The sequence below is a fragment of the Balaenoptera physalus genome (genome assembly GCF_965194825.1).
Source record: "Balaenoptera physalus genome assembly, chromosome: 1".
In the NCBI taxonomy this organism is placed as follows: Eukaryota; Metazoa; Chordata; class Mammalia; order Artiodactyla; family Balaenopteridae; genus Balaenoptera; species Balaenoptera physalus.
In genome coordinates, this window is record NC_138882.1 from 148890769 (window position 1) to 148912451 (window position 21683).

A 21683-nucleotide genomic window follows, 5' to 3' on the forward strand; every position below is an offset into this window, starting at 1 on the left:
GGCATGGCTTTGGAGTCAGTCCAGGATTCAAATCCTACTCCTACTCCTTACGAGTGTGGGACCTTGAACAAATTCATAGGCCTCTCTGAACCTCCGTTCCCTTATATATAAATTAGAGATCCCTACTTCTCATGGTTGTTGGGAGAATCAAATAATGTTAACAAAGAACAATGTGCTTTCTCAGTTCAGAGCCTGCTATGTCTTAAACATCTCATGAATGATAAATATTGTTATAAATTTCATAGATACTCTTTGGAGTGGCTTCTTGACTCACCAAGAGTTTTGAAGAATGACCCGCAATCCACAGGGATGAACCCTTGGCAGCCATGTTTGTGTTCCTAGTTGTAGCTGATTGATTCATGGTTGGACACCACCCGCACTGGGCCAATCAGAGATCTTTCCTTGAATTTAAAAACTAAAACAGACAGCATGTCCCTCTGTAGTGGAAAGCCCCAGAACTATGGGTAACCAAGCTCCTACTACATGGAAGAAGGAAATGGTTGGTAGTAAGAGAGACTAAAGCTTATGGGTAGAGAGTGACACAGGACAGACAGAGGGCCCTAGTGAGTTCAACTGTTCCTGAGACCCAGGTGAATTCCTGCCCCTCTTATGCCCTAGTGCTGAACATTTCCTAATTATTTCCTTAATTCAGACATATCTGCTATGTATCATTTACCTAAGCTAGTTGAATTTACAGATAAGAGTCCTGACTAATGCCAGTCTTAATCACCCACTTGGGTAGTGTTCTGGTGGGACAAGAAAGCCCTTGGAAATAGAGGCACAAGACAGTCCCAGAAGTCAGTGAGGAAGAATGAAACATGAATGTGCCCTCAGCCAGATTGTTTCACCTTCTGGTGCCTCAGTTTCCTCATCCATAGAATGGAGCTCTACCTGACAGTATCTGGCACCTAGTAGGTGCTCAATAAATATTAGTTCCTTTTCTAACTCCTTTTCTCTTTCCCACCTCTCTCCCCTTTCATGATGCTGGCATCTGCCTTGTTAATATCCACACGAGGACACATCTCCTGCTCTGACTGTGAGTTTGCCATCAGAATAATGTTCTTCAGTATTGTTATTATTTCACACCAGTGTCACTCCCTTTAGCATCCCTACCCTCATCCTGGGCCTGCCTTTGTTCTCTTAGTCCCCATAACACCTACAAGCACTTGCAGTTCCCCAAACACGTCACACACTCTCTTGTCTCTGGATCTGTGTGTGTTCTGTTTCCTCTGTGTGCACCAGTCAAACAGTTCCTCCTCTGTTGGATTCTTGTGCATCCTCAGTTCTCAGCTTAGATATCACTACCTCCTGAAGGTGCTCTACAGCCAGCCCCGCCCTTGGGCAGTTAAGCTCCCCTTCCTCTCTGTTTCCAGGCATGATGGTTTACCTGACCATAACACTGAATCACTCTCCTATAGCTGCCTGCTTTACTCATCCCTCTTCCTCCTGGTTTTCATCAGTGTTCCCCAGTTTATCTCCCCCACTTGTACTGTTACCCCGCCTTGCCCAGGGACTTCTTCGGGGATGCCTATGACTTTAATGACAGCACCAAGTCCTCTCCCCCACCCATTGTGCCCACTCATGGCTCCTTGTACCACTTCTTCATGGCACCCACTACAGTGTGAGGGTGTTTTCATGCAGGTCTGCTTCTGCCTTTTGCTCACCCTTTTAGCCTCAGCACCTTGCTCGTAACTGGCCCTTGAACATGTTCAGTGACTAACTAACCTATAGAATGAAGCAATCTCTAAATTCTCTGGACCTAGTATAGCACCTGGGACACAGAAGGTACTTGCTTGCCAAAGCATCAGCATATGTGCTAACCAATGGGCATCTGTGGAACCCAGAACAAAATAGTGGCAAAAATTATGATAATTCCAACCAGCCACTAGATTGATGATTTTGGGGTGATGTGAAAAAGTGGAGGTTTGGGGATCAAAGAGTCCTGGGTAGGAATACTCTATATCATTGGCAGGCAACTGAACCTTTCTGAGCCTAAGTTTCTTCATCTGTACAATGGTAAAGAAGGATTGTGAAGAGGATAAGAATCTGTATATAAAGAAGACCTGCAGAGCAAGCACTTAATGTTGGCTCTTATAACCTGGATAACTTCTACCACAACGTGGCTACTTTGGCCTTGACATCTGGAAAACTTTCTTTATTTTTCACTCTGTTTGGCATGGACTGGTGTAGCCTCCTCATGGGCAGGCACTTTTTCCCTCAAGCTCCACCATGGATTTTCCATGAAAGACTTTTTACTGAACTGGCACCGCTTTGGCTCTAAGCACCAAGGGTCAACATGTCCCCGTGAAAAGAAGCTGAGATGGAAATTGTGTCTACTCTGAGTGTCCAGAATGAAGGGAGACCCAAATGATGAGAGCCTCCAGAAACCCACAGGCTGTAAAAGTGAGTTGTAAGAGAGAAAGTGGCTCACAGTGGATTTTAGTATTCTGACTTCCACGGAGGATGTAGGGGCTTTATCCAGGCCACCAAATGTGTGTGGATTTTTATTATTGGGTAAGTGTCAGATTGTCTCATTATGGCCAGAGCCAAGTTGTTAAGGAGTCAGAAGCAACGGTGAGGCTTACTTAGCCCTAGACAAGGCTGTGGGAGATTGGTAGTGCCACTAAGCATTGATAGGTACCAGATGGAGCATGTGGTCTTCCTCTGTGCCTTTGCCTGGGCTGGCTTTTTCTCCTGACCAGAACACTATTCTCAACTTACCCACGTGCTAGGCTCTTGCACTTATTTATAGAAGGTAGTACACCAATAGTCAATAAAGAGCTGGGTGTAGGAATTAGATTGACCTGGGTTTGAATCCTAAGTCTGCCATCTACTAGCTGTGTGGGAAAGTAACTAACCTCTCTAGGCCTGTTTCTTCATCTTAAAAACAGTGGCTAGTAATGGTACCCACATAAGAGGGCTCTTGTGAAGATTAAATGAGATGATGCATAGAAAGTGTTTAGCACATTGTCATACATAAATGCTACATAAAGGACAGCAACTTTTACTCATTCTTCAAGTCTCAGCTCAAGCTCTAACTCTTCTTTGTAACTGGTAGCTTCAGGTATCCCCTTTTCATATTCTCATTGCTTCTTGTCCAACTTTCCCTCTGAGTACTTACCACACTCTATTGTGACAGTCACCACTGTACAATGCAAGCCTTATTCCACAGGAGCTTAGGATATTTTTTGATACCATCCTCCTCTCTCTATGACTTTAACCCATCTTCCCCCACTCCTTTCTCATGATCTATTTCTCAATTTATAAAATAAGGCTATTGGGCTATTCTTTATGATCTCTTACAGTTTCAAGCCTTCTAAAACCTTGACCCAAGTGACAATGGGATGTCAACAACTCCTTTTCCCAAATCACAAAAATATCTTTCCTTCTGGAGCATTTATTATTTATACATCACTGAGCCTAGATTGGCCATTTCTCAAGGGCAGCACAAAGTGAATTCTCCATCACAGGAAACAAATGAGCAATTGAAAGAGATTTCATGCCTGAATGCTCTTATTCTGCTCACGCTTGGACATCATGGCGGCTACCTCTCTGTACATTATCAAGGGAACTGGGGTTTGTCACTTGCACCAGACCCTGGCCTCTCCCGGCGAACCTCCAGAGAAGGCCTCAGTGGTTACCGTAGAAACGTCTTCCTTCCTGTATGCAGACCCATGAAGGCTCAGGCAGCCATGACCCAAGAGGGGCCTTGTTTAAACAGGAAAGAGCAGACAGTTTAATGGGTAGCTTTGCAACTCAGATTCCTACACAGTTTACAGTAGTTGGAGTAATAAAATTCATAATGAATGTTTCTTTATTTTACAGCTAACTTTTTTGGGTTTTTTCCTTTTCTTTTGTTTGTTTTTTATTTTCCTAAACACTAACTGATGGTAGGCAGGGAGAGTTTTAATTTTCTTTCATTTTTAATGACCATGGAAATAATATTGAAAAAAATTGTTCTATATGTACATTTATCTCATTCATTCTTCATGCTATTTCTATGACATATATAATTATTATGTTGGGAAAACTAAGAGTCAAAGAACATAGGTTACCAGCTTAGGGACACATGGTTCTTTGTAAGAAGTGCAACTTTCAAATGGATAACCAGGAAAAAACATTCTGTTTTCATTAATAAGTTATGAATTAAATGTGGAATTTCCCATAGATACATAGCATTTGTAATTTGATCCACAAGGAAGTGTAACATTTAGCTTGCAGGAACATTAATGAGTTACTAGTTCAAGGAAATAGACAAAGAAGCCAATTATTACACTCTCTTTTGGTGAATTCTGCCTTTGGTTGCCTTTGGAGACTTGAGACCTCACAATTTGTCAAGAAGCACACACTGCATGGTTGAAGCCAAAAAAGGGCTAGAATAGTCACTACACACCTATCGTATTTCAGGGTCTTTACCCATGCTATCTTATTTAGTGCTAGTAATAGCCCTATCGGGAAGGCCCTACTATCTCCATTTCACTGATACAATAAATAGAGTCTCAGAAAGTTAAAATCATTCAAAAATCAAAGCCAGTTCTCTTGGATTACCAAGCTCAGTGCTTTGCTGGCACTTCATACTGTGTCTCCTCAAAGGAAATTCTCACAAGAAAAGAGATCTGTCTCAAAATAGATGGCATTTCTTTCAATCTCAGAGACAGGTAATGTACGAAGAGTTGGGCCTGAGTTATAAGTGCTTCTGTAATTATGAAAAGGAACTGGGATACTGCAGTATCCAGTGGGCACGGTGGATAGAGACTAAACTCTCTCTCATTTGTGGAGCAAAGCACAACTTTCTGAAGGACAGCTATTACCGTGGGAAGGTCCCAGGGAAGAGCAGTGGGCACTTATAAATGTGAGAACTGCCCAGAGCCAGGAGGGCAGGTAGTTTTCAAAGCTAGAGGAGAGTTTTATCAGGCCAGGGGGAGTTTTGATTCATGGAGTCTGTCTTACACTCAGAACAATTACTGTCCTCTACTGTGCTCATTAAGCCAAGAGAAAGATATTACTGAGTGTGTGTGCATGTGAGGATGTGTGTGGGTGTGCATGCATGAGAGAGAGGGGATGAGTAGAGTCTTGGAGGCAGGGTGGGTAGAAAGGACCCGTTGATGTATCCCACATACACAGAACCCAATGTAAATGCTAATCAGTATTTGTCAAATGACTGAATGAGTGAATGAATTAGTAAATAAACAAGAGTAGGATGGAAAGTGACAGGTCCCAAGCTTTGGGAACACCATAAGCCTCCCACTCTGTGCTCGGTTACCAAGTGAGTCATATTAGCAAGTCTCCAAGCTCCCCACACTGTCCCAGGCCTCCATGCCTGTGCACAAACCTTGTCCTGTGTCTGGGATGCCCTCTGCGATCCTCCTCCCCAGACCTTAGTCACATGGTAGATGCCTCCTTTTCCTTCTATCTTTTACCTCTCTTTATTCCTACTTCATTGTACATACCTCCCTGAGAGCAGAACCAGACTGTGTTCTCTGTTTGTTTGTTTATATATCTTAATTCACACTAGAGTGTAAGCTCCTGGGAGAGACCAGAGCTTTTATGTCTTCAGCACCTAGTGTATTTTCTTGCACACAGGTGGATTTGCAAATGAATGAATCAATCAGTCAATGAATTGATGCACTAGGCAAACCCTCTTACTTCAATCTGTGGCCCAGGCTGAAAACAGAAAGGTCCTGTGGTTATAGAGAGAATATTGGCGTGAGGCCCAGGGAACTGGGTTCAGGTCTCACATTTGCTCCCAGCTTACTGGCTGACTTTGGGAAAGTCAGTTGCCATCTCTGAACCTCACACCCATTGGACTAGATAACGGTCAATGCCTTCTCACCTCCTGGGTTCTAGAACTTCAGGTTTTAGCAAGAGTTTCTGTGGATTAGAAGCCATCTCTGTATCTGAGTTAATACAGATACAGAGGCCACATCTTTGAAGCTGTGTTTTGTGGAGCACCAGTCCTACAAAATATTATTAGGTCTTCTGCAAAAAGGGAATGGTAGTCAGAGCTTGAAAATGGTGGAGAAAACGAAGTTAAGGACATGAGTTTACAGCAAGCCTTTTTGGCTCACTTGATATGAAAATGGGCATTGGGATACCTCGATGGAGACATACGATACCTGGGATTGCACTAGTTCATACCCTGTGGAACAAGTGATCTGTAGAACTCATTTTGGAAAAGTTCTGTGCTGGGTGTTTAAGAAGGTCCTTCCACTGCCAAGATTCTAGGAATTCCAGGTTTTGACCCAGACTGGGTTACACTCTCTTTGTAAAGGAAGCTGTTTGTAATGAAGTAGGTTAGGATTTCTGTGTGGTATCAGAGGGGTCAGGAAGGCAGAATTAGGACTCTGGGCTGGTTGCACTGGGGACCCAACTCTGAGCTATTGTGCTCTGTAGTGATCCAGTCAACAGGGGTTGGGGATCAGGATTTGACATTGTGAGCCTAGAAACCCTTCACTTGCAGGTCGAGTGAGAGGTGCAGGGAATATGGTGAGAAGTGAAAAAGGAGGACTAATAATTATTGAACACCTCATTTAATTCTCACAAGTCTAAGAGACAGGTGTTTCTCTGCCTACCACTTTACAGTTGTGAATGAGGCTCAGAGAAGTTCAAAACAAGCCTGAGGTCACACAAACAATAGATGGCGGACCTACAATTTGAACTTGGGTCTTTTGGGCTCCAAAGCTTGAATTCTTCCCATACAACTTGGTTGTCACAGCAGGGCACTTGTTTTTGTTTGTTTCATTTTGGTCACGATTTTTTGGGCCATTGCTTATCTGTCCTACTCTTTTGTTTATGAGCCTCATTACTTCTTATACGTAAAATGGGAATAATACTTTCTCTGTTTCATCAAAGTTGTCATGGGGGTAAAATGAAAACATTTTTTTCCTTCCTCATACTTTTCTTTCTCACTTAGTTCTTTAAACAGAGGCTCAGTAAAAAAAGTTGAATATGTCAGTTGTTTTTATGTAACCGTGTCAATCCTAAGCAAGTTAGTGTAAGTGTAATTTATAGTTCCCATGACCTCCCATGAATATTGGGAGAATATATGCACATTACTCGTTTTATTAAAATACATAAGTCAAGCAGATGGTAATCAAAAGTATAAATCACCCCACTCTGTCTTTGAATGGATTATAAGTGCAAGTAACAAACCTTGTCTTTTTATTTGTTATAAATAAAATTTATGAGAAAAAATAGTTCAGAGGGACTAATACTGTATATGTTTGTTTTTAGCTGTCCCTAACTGGTAAAGCTTGTGAATGGGAGAAATTCCTGAGCGCAGTATTCAGGATGGACATAGCCTCATGATTCGTTCAGGTGAAATAACTCTTGCATTTCCTGAGCAAAACCCTCAGAAATCCAATTGCCGTAGCATTTTCTGGTTTTGCTTTTAGTTGGACAAACTTGGTGGTAGGGCTTTACCTGACCTTGGAGTTCAGGTAATTGTTGGGGGTTTAGAGTATTGTCTTGTAGTGGAAGTGAAGAAGCTAACAGAAAGGGAACAGAAGTGAAAGTTCTTTATGTTCTGGCAGGACAGCAGTGCACGTTATTGTTCGTGTCTACCATTGTTTAAGGCAGAATTGAGGTAGGCTGGATATCATGGCATGACCTGAACCTCATTTCAAGATCCCCCTCATTCTTTGTGCAGTCCCATGACTGTCCCCTCCTTTATGAAGTGATTAACTTTCCCCCTATTTTTTCCAGCCTCAGGAGGATTTTGTGTCCCAATTATGGATTCTCACATAACATAATTCACTCTACAACCACAGAATGTCTTTCTCATGCAGACACATCTTCCATAATTCTTAATAGAATTCCTCATGGGCAAGAGCCAACACGCTTGATCTTCCTCTGTGTGTCGAGGTTGTGGTACAGTGCCGAGTATATGGTAATGTTGGAAAGAATAACAACCAACATTTCCTGAATGCTTAAAAGTGCCAGGCACCCTTCTAAGCACTTAACAGAGATGAACTCATTTGTTCTTTACAACACCTCTATGAGGTAGGCACTACTCTAATTTCCATTTTGTAGATGAAGAAACCAAGAAAACATTCCGCTGAGTGATTCATTTGAAGGAGCCCAGAGAGCAGAGGTCAGAATTCAGACCTAGGCAGTGTGGCTTAGAGCCCATATTCTTGGGCACAGTACTGCTGCAGGTTGGGTTCTCTGGAGGCAGACAGGGAGATAGAGTTCAGGATGTGGCATGTTTACTAAAGATGAGTCCCTGTAAAGAAGCAGGATGGGGCAGAGGGAGAAGTCAACTTGGGCGGAGTTGGTGAAGAATGCTGGAATGTATTTCTTATTAGAGTTGATCTGACTTGGGCTCGGAGGGCTGGACCTCTATATCCCTGCCTTGCCTTGTCTCCAGATATGGGCTGCCTTGGGGAAGGTGTGACTATGGGCAAAACAGCTCCTTCCAACTAATGTAGACCCTGAGGTTGCTGGTAGCTGGAGGCTGTCCATCACACACTCCACAGCTGGTCAGAAAGTCCTTCCCTGAAGGCAGTCTGGGTGGCCCCATCCATGTCAGCCATATATACTAGTTTGCCTCTTGGGGGAAACATAATAAACATTTGCTAAATTAACATAATTTTCATTAATGATAATAATTATAATAATGGCTATCACTTCTTAATTGGTAATTATGTACCATATAAAGATGGTTACAATTTATTGAGCCATTAATCATCATTAGTGTACACTGAGGTTAATGCTATATTACATAACCTTATTTTACTAATGATGAAATAAAGATATACTGACGTTAAATAACTTGTCCAGTGTTATATAATTAGTAAGTGGGAGAGCTAGGTTCTCTTGCAGGTCCTTCTGACACTGGAGTCCATACTCCTGACCTCTAGGTTAGTGTTTGTATCTTCCCAACTTGACTGCTGTGAGCTTCTCTACAGCAGATGCCATGACTGTTTCAATTTTGTGACTCTCAGCACATAGCAATGCCTGACACACAGCATACATTGAATACACATTTGTTAAATGAATAAGTTGGTCTTCCATAATCATGGTTCTGATAGTAACTAGAAAAATAATTTAATAACTGATTAGAAGCAACTGAGTGCTTAATAAGGCATACTGAAGCCACGAATCTGTGTTTATTTAACAAGTCTTGTCAAGGCTAAGAGTTGTTAGTGGAAACAACAGGAAGAACACACACACGAAATGTGCACAAGTGGCTGGCGTGTCGAGTAAATCACTCAGAACGAATGAGAGACCGTGCACTGTCATGGCAAGAGCGTTGGCCTAGAACTGAGGAGGTTTTAATTGCAGGCATTTCACTAATGTGCAGTTTGTTGTTGACAAGTTGCTTCAATACTCCCATCTGAAATGAGGAAATTGTAGAAGATGATCCTTGAGTTTCATTGACTATTTCTATGCTATGATTCTGTAAAAACGACATAAAAGCAAGCCCTGACATTCTGTGAAGGAACAGAGAGCAGAACCAGATTGGTGGGTTGTAGACACAGTAGGAAGATTTTAGCTGAATATGATAAAGGATAGAGGAAGTATTCCTCCTTCATTACAAGTGCTCAGGCAGAGGCTGACCATAGTCAACGGTGCTCTGGGTGGGGCTCTCTCTGCGGGGTCAAAGGCTGGATGAGATGACTACAAAGACCAACTAAATCTAAGAGCCTGAGAATATAAAAGGCAAGGATTAAATCGCAGAATTTACGAAAGTGTCAGAGAGTAGAGTAATAAATTGTACTGAACAGTGCCTAGAATATAGTAGTTGCTCAGGGAATATTTGTTGAATAAATGAATATTTGAATCCAGTTAATAATGATCAATGCTTAAAATTAAGGTTGAATGTAATTGATACGTACAATCTTGGATAGTTTGAGGTTAAAATGAGATCATCAATGTGAAGGTGTTTGGCAAATTTTTAGGGTTATTGTTTGGGCTCCCTAGAAAACAGAGTCTGAGACAAGGAATTAGGTGCAGATAATACAGTTGCATCCCCAGTAATTAGAAAAGAGTGAATAAAAATTGTTGAGTACATGTAATAGGTCCTAAGTAGGTGGTAGCCATGGCAACTGTTTCTACTAAAGAATGAGGATTTTTCTGAGGATAAAGGGGCTCAGGCAGAGGAAAGATTATTTCAAAAGGACTGAATGGGACAGAGCTGGGTATTCTCTGGGAAGGGAAAATATTTTTGTTTGCGATTGGGAACAGGAATTGAATGAGGCTAGAAAGGCAGGCAAATGCCCCATCATGAAGGCCTTGTGAGCCAGACATAAGGTGTTTGAACAAGTTTAAATATATTGAACAAATGCAAAGCATTCCTAAAACTATGTACGAAAGATAACAAAGTTGAACGCAATAAAGGACCAAGAGAGTGAAAAGATCCAGATGATGAAAGTGACAATGAAGAACACAAACTCAGGCATGAAGATCCAGGAAAATCTAATCCAAAAAGAATTGTGCCTTTTCTTTTCTTCTTTCTCTTTTTCCCCCTCTCTTCCTTTGTTCTTTCTCTTCCTCCTTTCTCCTACCCTCCTCCCAATCTCTCTCTCTCTCAACAACATCAAACACGTTTGAGGGACCACAGATGATAGATTTTAATCTGACCCTCTATTTCCTATTGGAGATTTCTTGCCAGTAAGTGCATTTGCAGTTTATACAACAGAAACACTTGTAGTTAAAGCTGAAGTTCAGAGGCAGGTTGATATGCATGTAGTACACTATGAAATAAACATCTTGGAAAGGATCTTAGGGGTTACGTTTGAATGTTAAGGACCACTAACGATCAGTAGCACTTTATTGATAATATCCCAATCCCAATGCTGAAATATTGAGCTGGTTATAGTGTTTTGAAGCTGCCACGCTGATTCATACCTCTTTTACATATATCCTTCTCTTTGGATTGAATGCACAACAAGTTCCACCAGCCTCTCTTCACTGCCCACCTGCCCCACCCATCTAGATAACAGCAGCATTATATTTTATCTAGTTTACATTCTCCATAGCACCCTGTACTTATCTTAGCATTTCCCTGAGCCCCGTGCATCTCAATCTTTAACATGCATAGGAATACCCCAGGACCTCATGAAAATGTGGATTCTGATTTAATAGGTCTGAGGGGGGACCAAGACTGTGCATTTTTAAAAATCTCCCAGATGGCAATGCTGCTGCGGTCCATGGACCACACTTGGAGTGACAAAGCCTTAGCCCACCCTATTGCAATCATCAGTTTATTTGTCCTTTTGGGTTATTAAGACCAAGGAATTTTTTAAAATTTTATTTTTATTGAAGTACAGTTGATTTACAATGTTGTGTTAATTCTTGCTATACAGCAAAGTGACTCAGTTATACACATATATAAATTCTTTTTTCTTTTTATAAATTTATTTGTTTATTTATTTATTTTTGGCTGCATTGGGTCTTCATTGCTGCGCGGGCTTTCTCTAGAGGCAGCGAGCGGGGGCTACTCTTCGTTGCGGTGCACGGGCCTCTCATTGCGGTGGCTTCTCTTGTTGTGGAGCACAGGCTCTAGGTGTGCAGGCTTCAGTAGTTGTGGCACGCAGGCTCAGTAGTTATGGCTTGCAGGCTCTAGAGCACAGGGTCTTTTTTATATTCTTTTCCATTACAGTTTATCCCAGGATATTGAATATTGTTCCCTATGCTACACAAAAGGACCTTGTTGTTTATCCATTCTATTCAATATATGTAATAGTTTGCATCTACTAACTCCAAACTCCCAGTCCATCCTTCCCCTTGGTAACCACAAGTCTGTTCTCTATGATACCAAGGAATTGTTTTTGATTGCTATTGCCTAATGTAAGTCTGGCACAGAATACGATACTCAGTAAACTTCTGGTGAATGAATGTATAAGCACCATCTCATTAGTTCATTATAACAACCTGAATTACTAGAACTATTATTAGCCTTTTTCTTTTTCTAAGGAGGAGATGAAGACTACAATAGGTTAAATAATGAACTAAAATGTTCCCAGTCAGAGAGTGACAGAACCAGAGCTTTAAGAAAGTTCTGGTAATTCCAAGTCTTGTGTGCTTTCCATTCCACCGTTTGCCTTCCTAAACCCAGACTGAAATGCAGGTTAGACCTAAGTGGAGAGCTTTTTTTTAAAAAAAAAAACAGTCATAATAAAATGCAACTATTCTTAATGCCATGTTTAAGAGATTGGAACTTTACAATCTTAGCCTTAGAGAATACAGACAATACAGAGTTGCAGGAAATCCTTAGTCTTGAGAGATTTGGACCACACTCCAAACTTTGACGTTCTACCCCATTCTCACAGCTGAACAAATATGACATATATAATTGTCAAGCCCACCATTGATTTTATGAATTAATTCTTGGGATTTATGGTGTTCTGTGCTCTCTTTTCAAAGCACCTCACAACTGTTAATTATTTAAGCCGCTTTACATCCTTCAGAGGAAGGACAGGGATATTATTCTGTCCTTAGCCTGAGGGGAGGAGGAGGTCAGGAAAGGTAGAATACCAGTGATTACCAGAGTCAAGGGGAGGAAGGATCAGATTGCACCTGAGTGAACTCAGAGAGTTTCATTATGGAGGAAATCCTGCTGGCAAGACTGGACAGGGCTTCTCTTGTGGCTTTTTGAGTCAGAGATGAGACAGCCAAGGCCATTTTTGATACCTAACAATAAGATAATAGCTATCATTTATTGAATACTTACTATGTAGTAGGTAGTGTGCTATGCCATTTACATTGTTTCATTTAATTTCATAAAGGAAATGTAAGTCGTATAATAATGACAAAACTACCAGCTACTGTGTATTGAGAATTCATACCATGCAGGTACTTTACATGTCTTGCCTTTTTAGATCCTCACAGCAACCTCATTAAGCATGTGATTCCTACATTATGAATTAAAAACCCAAGTCACTTACTTGATACATAACAAAACTGAGATTTGAATCTAGGACTTACCTGCCTCTAGAGCCTGGATTCTCTCCATTTAGTTCTATTGATGCATCATTTCCTCCCTCTGAACCTCAATCTCCCCATTTGTAAAAGGGGGCTAATAATAGCTACATAACAGGGTGTAATGAGGTTTACACCCTGGAAATCCATAAGGATGTATTAGCAAGATCATGAGTTTTCAGGCAACAAAGCCCGAAGTTTGAATAGCATCTTAATATTTAAGAATTTAATATCTTACATTAGTTACTTAGCTTTCTGAACCTCAATTTCCTTATATGTCAAATGGGGATGATAATAATATCTACCTTACAGATTTCAGTGAAGATTAAATGAAAGGATGTATGTGAAGTGCCTACTTCAGTGCTTGGCACATACAGGTGTTTACTGTAAGCTGATTTTTCCCCTTTTCCCCACATTCTTCCCTTTAAACTGTCTCTCAGCAAATAACACACCATCCTCTCAAATGCTCAATGAAATCTTGGAGTTCCTTTATAAACATTCTTACCCTTGTCATTCTCATTTAACAATTCCCAATCATATTCAATGCGTTACATCAGGAATAGAACTTTTTCATCCAACACTTCCTATAGCCCCATTCTCATGTCAAGTCCCTCCTACTTGTGAGGCTGATTCTCAGTGGCTTAAGGTTCTAGGAATCCCTATTACTTATTTTCTGTGAATTGCCTGGAGGAGGAGGGCTGGTCAACTCTTATTCCAGGTTCTCAGTATTTTATTGGGGAGTTGTCTTCTATACTTGTTCAAATAAAGGAAAAAAGAAAGAACATCTACTTGAGATGCATTATACTAAGTGTGTGTTAGTAATAAACACCATTAGAGTGAACGAACAAATAGACTCTAATTTTAATTCTCATCCTTTTACTTACTATTAACAAAGTAGCTTTGGGGCTTCCACAAGACTAGAGAGTGTGAAATTTTGTCCACCTGTCTGCTGCAAATTGTCCAGAAACTTCTAAAACTTGCTTTGTGATTGCCTAGGGGGATGTTGGCCCAGTTGCAGCCTTCAGGTTCCATTCTCTGAGCCATGAAAACCTAGGACTTCTCTCCCTGCAATGCCTCCACCTGACAGACTGAGCTGCACCAGGTGTTTCATTGACTGATACATCTGGTGGCTGTAGATGAGCCCTTGGGCTGGGACTGATTAGAATTTTGTGCCCCAAATACTGAAGTGTTCCAGATGAATGGTCCCTAGGAGAGTCCCGATTAAATGATAAGTAAGATCAAGGAAAACCCTTTCACTTACTTTGGCTTAGAAAAAAAAATTGGAGAAACTAGACTCTTTACTTTTATTGAAGATATCTTTCAGTTCTAAGCAATTTTCATTCCTACTTCTTCACCATGTAATAGTAATAGTAATAATAGTGATATTAATGGCTAAAAGTATGCCAGAAACTATTCAAAGCACTTTAAACACATTACTCTATATAATCCTTACAGTAAGTCTATGAGGCATGTGTAGTATTATTATTCTATTACTGGTATTCTGAGTTTGAGATTGGGCATTGACTGGATAGGTAATTTGCAACTTGCCTGTGTTCCAACCTAGGCACTCTGGCTTGAGAATTAGAGTACTTAACAATAATAAGTACAAAATATTAATGGCCACTTTGCATGGATAGAGTTCATGAGGGGTGTTCACATGTATGATCTCATTTTATCACCACAAGAACCTACTAGAGTAGGCAAGGGATAATATTATTCTTTCATCACTGGGAGGTTGCAGGATATAATAGCTGAGAGCATGTACTTTGAATTCAGAATGATATGCGTTTGAATTGTGGTTCTGAAATCTGGACCTCAGTTACTTCACCAGTCAAATGTATATTAAAATGTCATGTCATAGGACTTTTGTAAGGATTAAATGACATAATATAAACAAAGCACATCACACTGCATTGAATAAATGTTAACAGTTGTTAGCTAGTTTTCCTTCCTTCTGTTATATATATAATATATTTTCCTAATATAAAATTACTATATTTTATAATATAAAATTAATGATTATTAACGGGAATATATTTTATTAATATAAAATTAATTATTAATAGTGATATGTTATTAAATTAATATATCATTTAATATACTATATATATATATATATATATATATATATATATATATATATATATATATAAAACTTTTCTTTCATCCCTATTGCATTGCATTCAGGTGATGGCAGGGAAAAGTTAAGTTTGAGCTCCATTTGAAAGGGTAAGTCGTGTAGTTCAACAAATATTTATTGAGCACCTCCTACGAGTTGGCTATTGTGCTAGGAAGGCACTGGGGATACAAAAGTGCTGAAATGAGATTCCTGCCTTCAAGTAACACATACACCTTGAAGAATGGAAGGTAGAGAACACATAACATATTGAGAACCTGCTCTGTGCCAAGCGCTGTATTTTGTATAGATGATCTCACGTAGGATCTCATTTGAGGTGAGGAGATGGAGGATCAGAAAGAGTGAGAGAGAGATTAAATTACTTTTTCTCGATCATTGCTGTCCAATAGAATTTTCTATTAATGAAAATATCCCATCTGTGCTTTCGAGTATGGTAGCCACTAGACTACTGGTCATTTGACATGTAGCTAGTGCAACTAAGAAACTATTTAGTTTTACATCATCTTAATTAATTTACGTTTAAGTAGCCCCCTGTAGCTAGTTGCCAGCATATGGGACAGTGCAGCTTTAGAAGATAACACAGCTAGCAAGTGGCAGACTTTGAATTTGAGCCCTGGTCTGTTTGATTACAAAGCCAGGACGCTTTCCATTATGTGAATAGGCACAGAGAGGCTTTCTGGTTCTTTTATAGTCTATTCTATTACTTGGGGGTGGAAGGGACCCCTCCCCCGTCCACAACCAGCAGAAAAGGAGCAGCCCTGGGGGTGGCGGGTAGCCTGGAGAACACCAGCCCACACTTCCTCCTCTCAAAGAGCTAGAACAGGGAGTGTGAGTGCTCAGACTTCTACACAAAAGCCCTAGAGGTCAGGAGGCTCTGCCTGAGTGGAATTCCCTTTGTTGCAGTGGTAATTCTTGCAGAATTCTAGTGTTGCTGATACAGCTGGTAGGCCAGCTAGGGCCCCAAGTAAGCAGGACTCCTGAAATCTCTTAGTGAGAAAATAGGAAAAACACTGCTCATTATTAGGGCGAGGCCTTATAATAATACCATGGGCCAAAGGGTTTCAGGTTTTCTTGTTTCCATGTACAGGATTTCAAAAGCCACATTACCAAGAATATGTTTGTTGCCAACTTGAATATACGGATCCAATGACTCAATTCTTCCCATGGCCCAGGCTGACTAAAAGGCTTTAGAATTCTAAATAAATAGTAACATTTCTTCTTTGGCCTTTATTATTGCTGTCATTGTTATTATTAATAAGGCATTTAGTTTCTATAGGAAAGACTGGATGGGGCAGATTTTAGAGGCAGGGAGATGAATTACCACTTATGCAGAGAATTTGTGTGTGAGAGGCAGTTATGAATATCTACTGAATGAATTAATTAATGAATAAATCATTCTTTCCAGAAATCAAAAGCTATGTATTATCTCATAACAATTGGGATTATGGAGTGAGGTCTGGGGCAGATGGAGATTATATTCTAGGCAGAAGGACCAGCATATGCGAAACCCTTGGGGTTAGAGGGAGCTTGTACTTTGTAAAAACTGGTATATCAGATTAGTATGATTAGAGCTTGGGGGAAGGGGCATGAGATGGGGATAAAAAGTTGGAGAGAGGCCAAATTAGCAAGTCAGTTTAGGTTACATTAAGGATTTTGGTCTGTAACTCAAGAACAACAGGAAGAATTTGAAGGCATTTGAGTAAAGAAGTAGAACTGTCATATTTGTATTTTTTATAAGGTCACTGCTATTGTGTGAAAAACAAACTGGAGAGGGACAGGGTAGACACAGGGAAATTATTTGTAGCTAATGATAGTAATCCAGGTGAGAGACTAATTTGCCTCAGGGTAACGGATGTTGGGTGGAAAGAAGTGGATGGATTTGAGAAATAAAGAGAAAAACAGATAGGACTTCGTGATGGTATGAATGAGGGGATTTGATGAAGAGAAAGGAATCAAGGATCATGGCGGGTTCAGGTTCATGGCAACTCTTCAAGCTTTAATATCTCAAGAATGGAAATAATGTGTGTGAAAGTGCTATGTAACGTGCTGTTTCATTATCTGTGGAATACAGTGCTTTATTTATTATCTATGCTCTATTTATTATGTCCAGGAGTGAACTATAATATATACTAATAAGTTAATGATCAGAGAGCCTGTTTCCTGAAGAAGATGGTGAGATCCTTGAGGTCAGAGACTGAATGTCTGCGATTGGATATCTCTAGTTCATGTGATATTGTCCCTGTCACATGCTCATTAGTTTTGCCCTCTGTGTTGGTCCTTGACCTTCTTGCTCTCAGATCCATTCCTCATCCTTCCCTGCTTGTCCTTATGTCACAGGTGGGCTGGCCCTGAAGTCTTTGCTTCCTAGGCTCCTATACCAACCAGCTAACTTCTGGCTGGGTTTCCTTAGTGGGATGTACTGGTGTGAGATTGGAGGGTGGGGAGAAAGGAAGAGCCAGGGTGTTTTCCCTTCTTTCTGTATGTCTTCTGTCTCAAGCTGAGGCTTTATCTCTTTCATGACCCTCAGCTCACAATGATTCCAGCTTCAGCCAGGTGACCTTGGCTCTTGGGCACCTTGCTTTGTCCTTCTTGTTTATGGGGTGGTAGCAACTTCCTGCCATGGCTAACTTCTGGAGTGACCCCTGGTTATCGGTGTAGCTTCTCACTTTTTTATCTCCTGTACAACCATTTCCTTATATTAAATTCCTTCTATTTTAGACCCTTAGAGTAGTTTTTATTGAACAGGTTAGATCCTGAGTGATATATAAACACACATAGACCAAATTTTATTAATGATCAAATAACAGTCTTTTCAACAGAAAAATATTTTCACATAAATAAACTTCGAAGCTTTAAAACAAATAATAGAAAAGAAAATATCCTGTCAATATGAGCACACTTCAAAATTATAAACAAACTTAGAATGGTCTTCATTGTGATTTAGCAATAACAAAATTAATTGTACTTTTTTCAACTTTATTTTTTTCAGCTGCCTGAGCTTCAGAGCTGAGATAAATGCTGTCACTTAGTGTTCTTTAAATAGTTTTTAGCTAGTTTTAATTTGAAGAAAGAACATTCTTCAGTAGATACAGGAGAGGAATTACCAAAAAATAAAATAAACAAGTAACATACTTTGGAAAAACTTGCCATTATGTCATAGTATTACATGCTATCTTGGCAAATTTATGGATAGTTTTAATTTTTTTCAGTTTCACTTGGTAATGGTTTGACACAAAACAGTGATATCATTGGCAATGATTCTGTTATGTTGCTTGAAAATTTATTTGGAGTCTTCTCTGTGTTCCTAACAATAGACTATTTTTCCAAGATAATATTAATTGATTTATTGATGTACTTATTTGTTTGTTAAAAACATTTATGGGATGACTATTTTCTTTAAGAAAACTCAAAATATTTAGATGTAGAACAGTCCTTTGAAGGACCTTCTTTGAACATTATTGAAACTATCAATCTATTGAAAAATAATTTATTCAGGTGAAATGCACACAATAGAATTAACTGTTTTTTTAAACAGAAGCTTTTATTATTATTATTATTTATCTTTTGGCCATGTCCTGTGGCTTGTGGGATCTTAGTTCCCCCACCAGGGATTGAGCCCATGCCCCCTGCAGTGGAAGCGTGGAGTCTTAACCACTGGACTGCCAGAGAAGTCCCTAGAATTGACCATTTTAAAGTGAACAATTCAGTGGCATTTAGTATATTCACAATGTTGAGCAAAGGCCACTTCCATATATTTCCAAAACACTCCATCCCTCTAAGTAAAATCTCTTACCCCTTAAGTAGTTTCTCCCCATTCCCCCTCCCCACCCCCCAGCCCCTGGCAACCACCAAGCTTCATTCTCTCTATATAAATGTATTTATTCTGAATATTTCACATGAATGGAATAATACAATATGTGATGTTCTGTGCCTGGATTTTTTCATGTAGCATAGTGTTTTCAAGGTTCATTCATATTGTAGCATGTATCAGTAATTCTTTCCTTTTTATACCTGAATAATATTCCATTTACATGTATGTACTACAATTTGTTTATCTTTTCATCCATAGATGGACATTTGAACTGTTTCCATCTTTTGGGTATTGTGGGTAATACTGCTATGAGCATACGTGTACCTGTACTTGCTTGTGTACCTGTTTTTAATTCCTTTGGGTATAGATGATAAGAGGGGTCAGTTGGTAATTTTCTGTTTAACTCTTTGAGAGAATGCTACATCGTTTTCCACTTAACCATTTTACATTCCCAACAGCAATATACAAGGGTTCCAATTTCTCCACATCTTTTCCAACACTTGTTATCTTCCACTGTTATTGTTTTCTTTTTTTTTATAGCCATCCTAGTGGGTGTGAAGTGATACTTCCTTGTGGTTTTAATTTGCATTTTTCTAGTGGCTAATGATGTTGAGTATCTTTTTATGTGTTTGTTGGCCATTTGTATGTCTTCTTTGATGAAGTATCTATTCAAATCTTTGGCACCCTTAAAAAAATTTTTTTTGTCTCTTTGTTGTTAAGTCATGTAAGTTTTTTAAAATTCTGGATACTAGACTCTTATCAGATACATGATTTGCAAATATTTTCTCCCATTCTGTGGTTTGTCTATTCACTTTCTTGATAATATCCTTTGATATACAAATGGTTTTAATTTTGATAATGTCCAAATTATTTATTGTTTCTTTTGTCACTCACACTTTTGGTGTCATATCTGAGAATCCATTGCCAAATCCAACATCATGAAGATCGATATATTTTTAATGTTTGTAAATTTTTTAGTATGTCTTTTATATCATGTACAATTTGATAGATATATAACTATACATACATGTGTGTATATATGTATGCACACACACATATATCTGACACATGTCCATTTACAAAGTATTTTAAAATTTATTGATTCCTTTTATCCTTTTAACAATGTTGTAAAGTAGAGGAGACAATAGTGATTATGCTCATTTTAAAGATTAAAAAAACCCTGAACCTTAAAAAAGAAAAAGTCAGAGTCTCATGGGTGGTAAATAGCAGATGTAAGATACAAATTCCAGCTGTCTGACCCCAGTCATGAGTCTGCTCCATTCCACCATCTTGTGCCTTAATATGTTTGCTGAATGATGTGAACCAGAGAAGGGAGGGAAGGAAAACTATTTGTTGTATTCCTACATGCACAGGCTTTATTAAGGTACTTCTGTGTGCATCATTACACAGTTCTCACACCATCCTAGAGGGAGAGTTTGCATTCTGACTTTAAAGTGAGGCTCAGAGAATTGGTGATTTACTGTGTAGTATCCAGAAAGTCAGTGGCAGAGCCTTTGTTCAATCCCAAATCAGCTTGACTCCTTGTGATAACCTAGCACTTAGAAGAAAGCTCAGTGGCAGGGGACTGTTTCAAAGACATATAATAATAGAATCAAACCAAAAAGTGGAAAGTGATATTGGAATTTTTCTATGTCCTCAATTGCCTACATGTAGTGAAAGCTGAGCAGCTGTTTCTCACTGTTACACCTCATATGCTTAAATGACAAGCCCTGATTTTTTCCCCCTTTTTAATCACTCCTTCAACTATCATCCTTGACAATAAGAAACATTCCACCACAGGAATGTGGCACCATTTTCCACAGCTTCAGCCTCCAGGCCCAGGTGGCCAAGTCCTGTGGTACAGCTCTCCCAGCCACGGATCCTCATCTGGTGTTTAACAAATTGTGCCCTCCCCCCAACACACCCTCCCCTTCCTGCCCTTGGCATACACACAGGAAATTAAGGACTAAGGGAAATTCACTTCTGACCTTTAATTCACTTTTTAATAAAGGCATTCAGAGTCACTTGCATGCTTCATGCCAGAAATAAGAGGGAGCCAACTTAATGGCCCTTTGAAGGAAAACCCATCCATCCTCATGCATTGGCATTTTTTCATTGTGTCAACCCTCAAAGTCAATTGCTAGCCCTGCGCATGTTTGTGTGAGAAACTTGCCCAGTGTTCATAAATATTGACTGTCCTCAATTAATGCAATCAATGTTAGATGTTCTTTTTTTTTTAATCGAAGTATAATTGACTTACAATATTATATTAGTTTCAGGTACAACATGGTGTTTTGATATTTATATACATTATGAAATGATCACCACAATAAGTCTAATTACCATCTGTCACCATGCAAAATTATTACAATATTATTAGCTATATTCCCTATGCTGTACATTACATCCCTGTAATTTATTTATTTTATAACCGGAAATTTGTACTTCTTAATCCTCTTCCACTATTTCACTGATCCTCATTCCCCTCCCCTCTGGCAACCACCAATTTGTTCTCTATGTCTATGAGTCTGTTTCTGTTTTATGTTTGGTTGTTTTGTTTTTTACATTTCACGTATAAGTGAAATCATATGATATTTGTCTTTCTTTGTCTGACTTATTTCACTTAGCATGATACCCTCTAGGTCTATCCCTGTTGTTGCAAATGGCAAGATTTCCTTCTTTTTATGGCTGAGTAATATTCCATTCTGTGTGTGTGTGTGTGTGTGTGTGTGTGTGTGTGTGTGTGTGTGTATCTTCTTTATCCTTTCATCTATCAATGGATATTTAGGTTGCTTCCACATCTTGGCTATT

General features: G+C 39.5%; 1 long non-coding RNA gene; it reads left to right on the forward strand.

The window, feature by feature from the left end:
• The window catches only part of LOC309638782, a 390227-nt gene that overhangs the window by 209034 nt on the left and 159510 nt on the right, over positions 1-21683 (forward strand).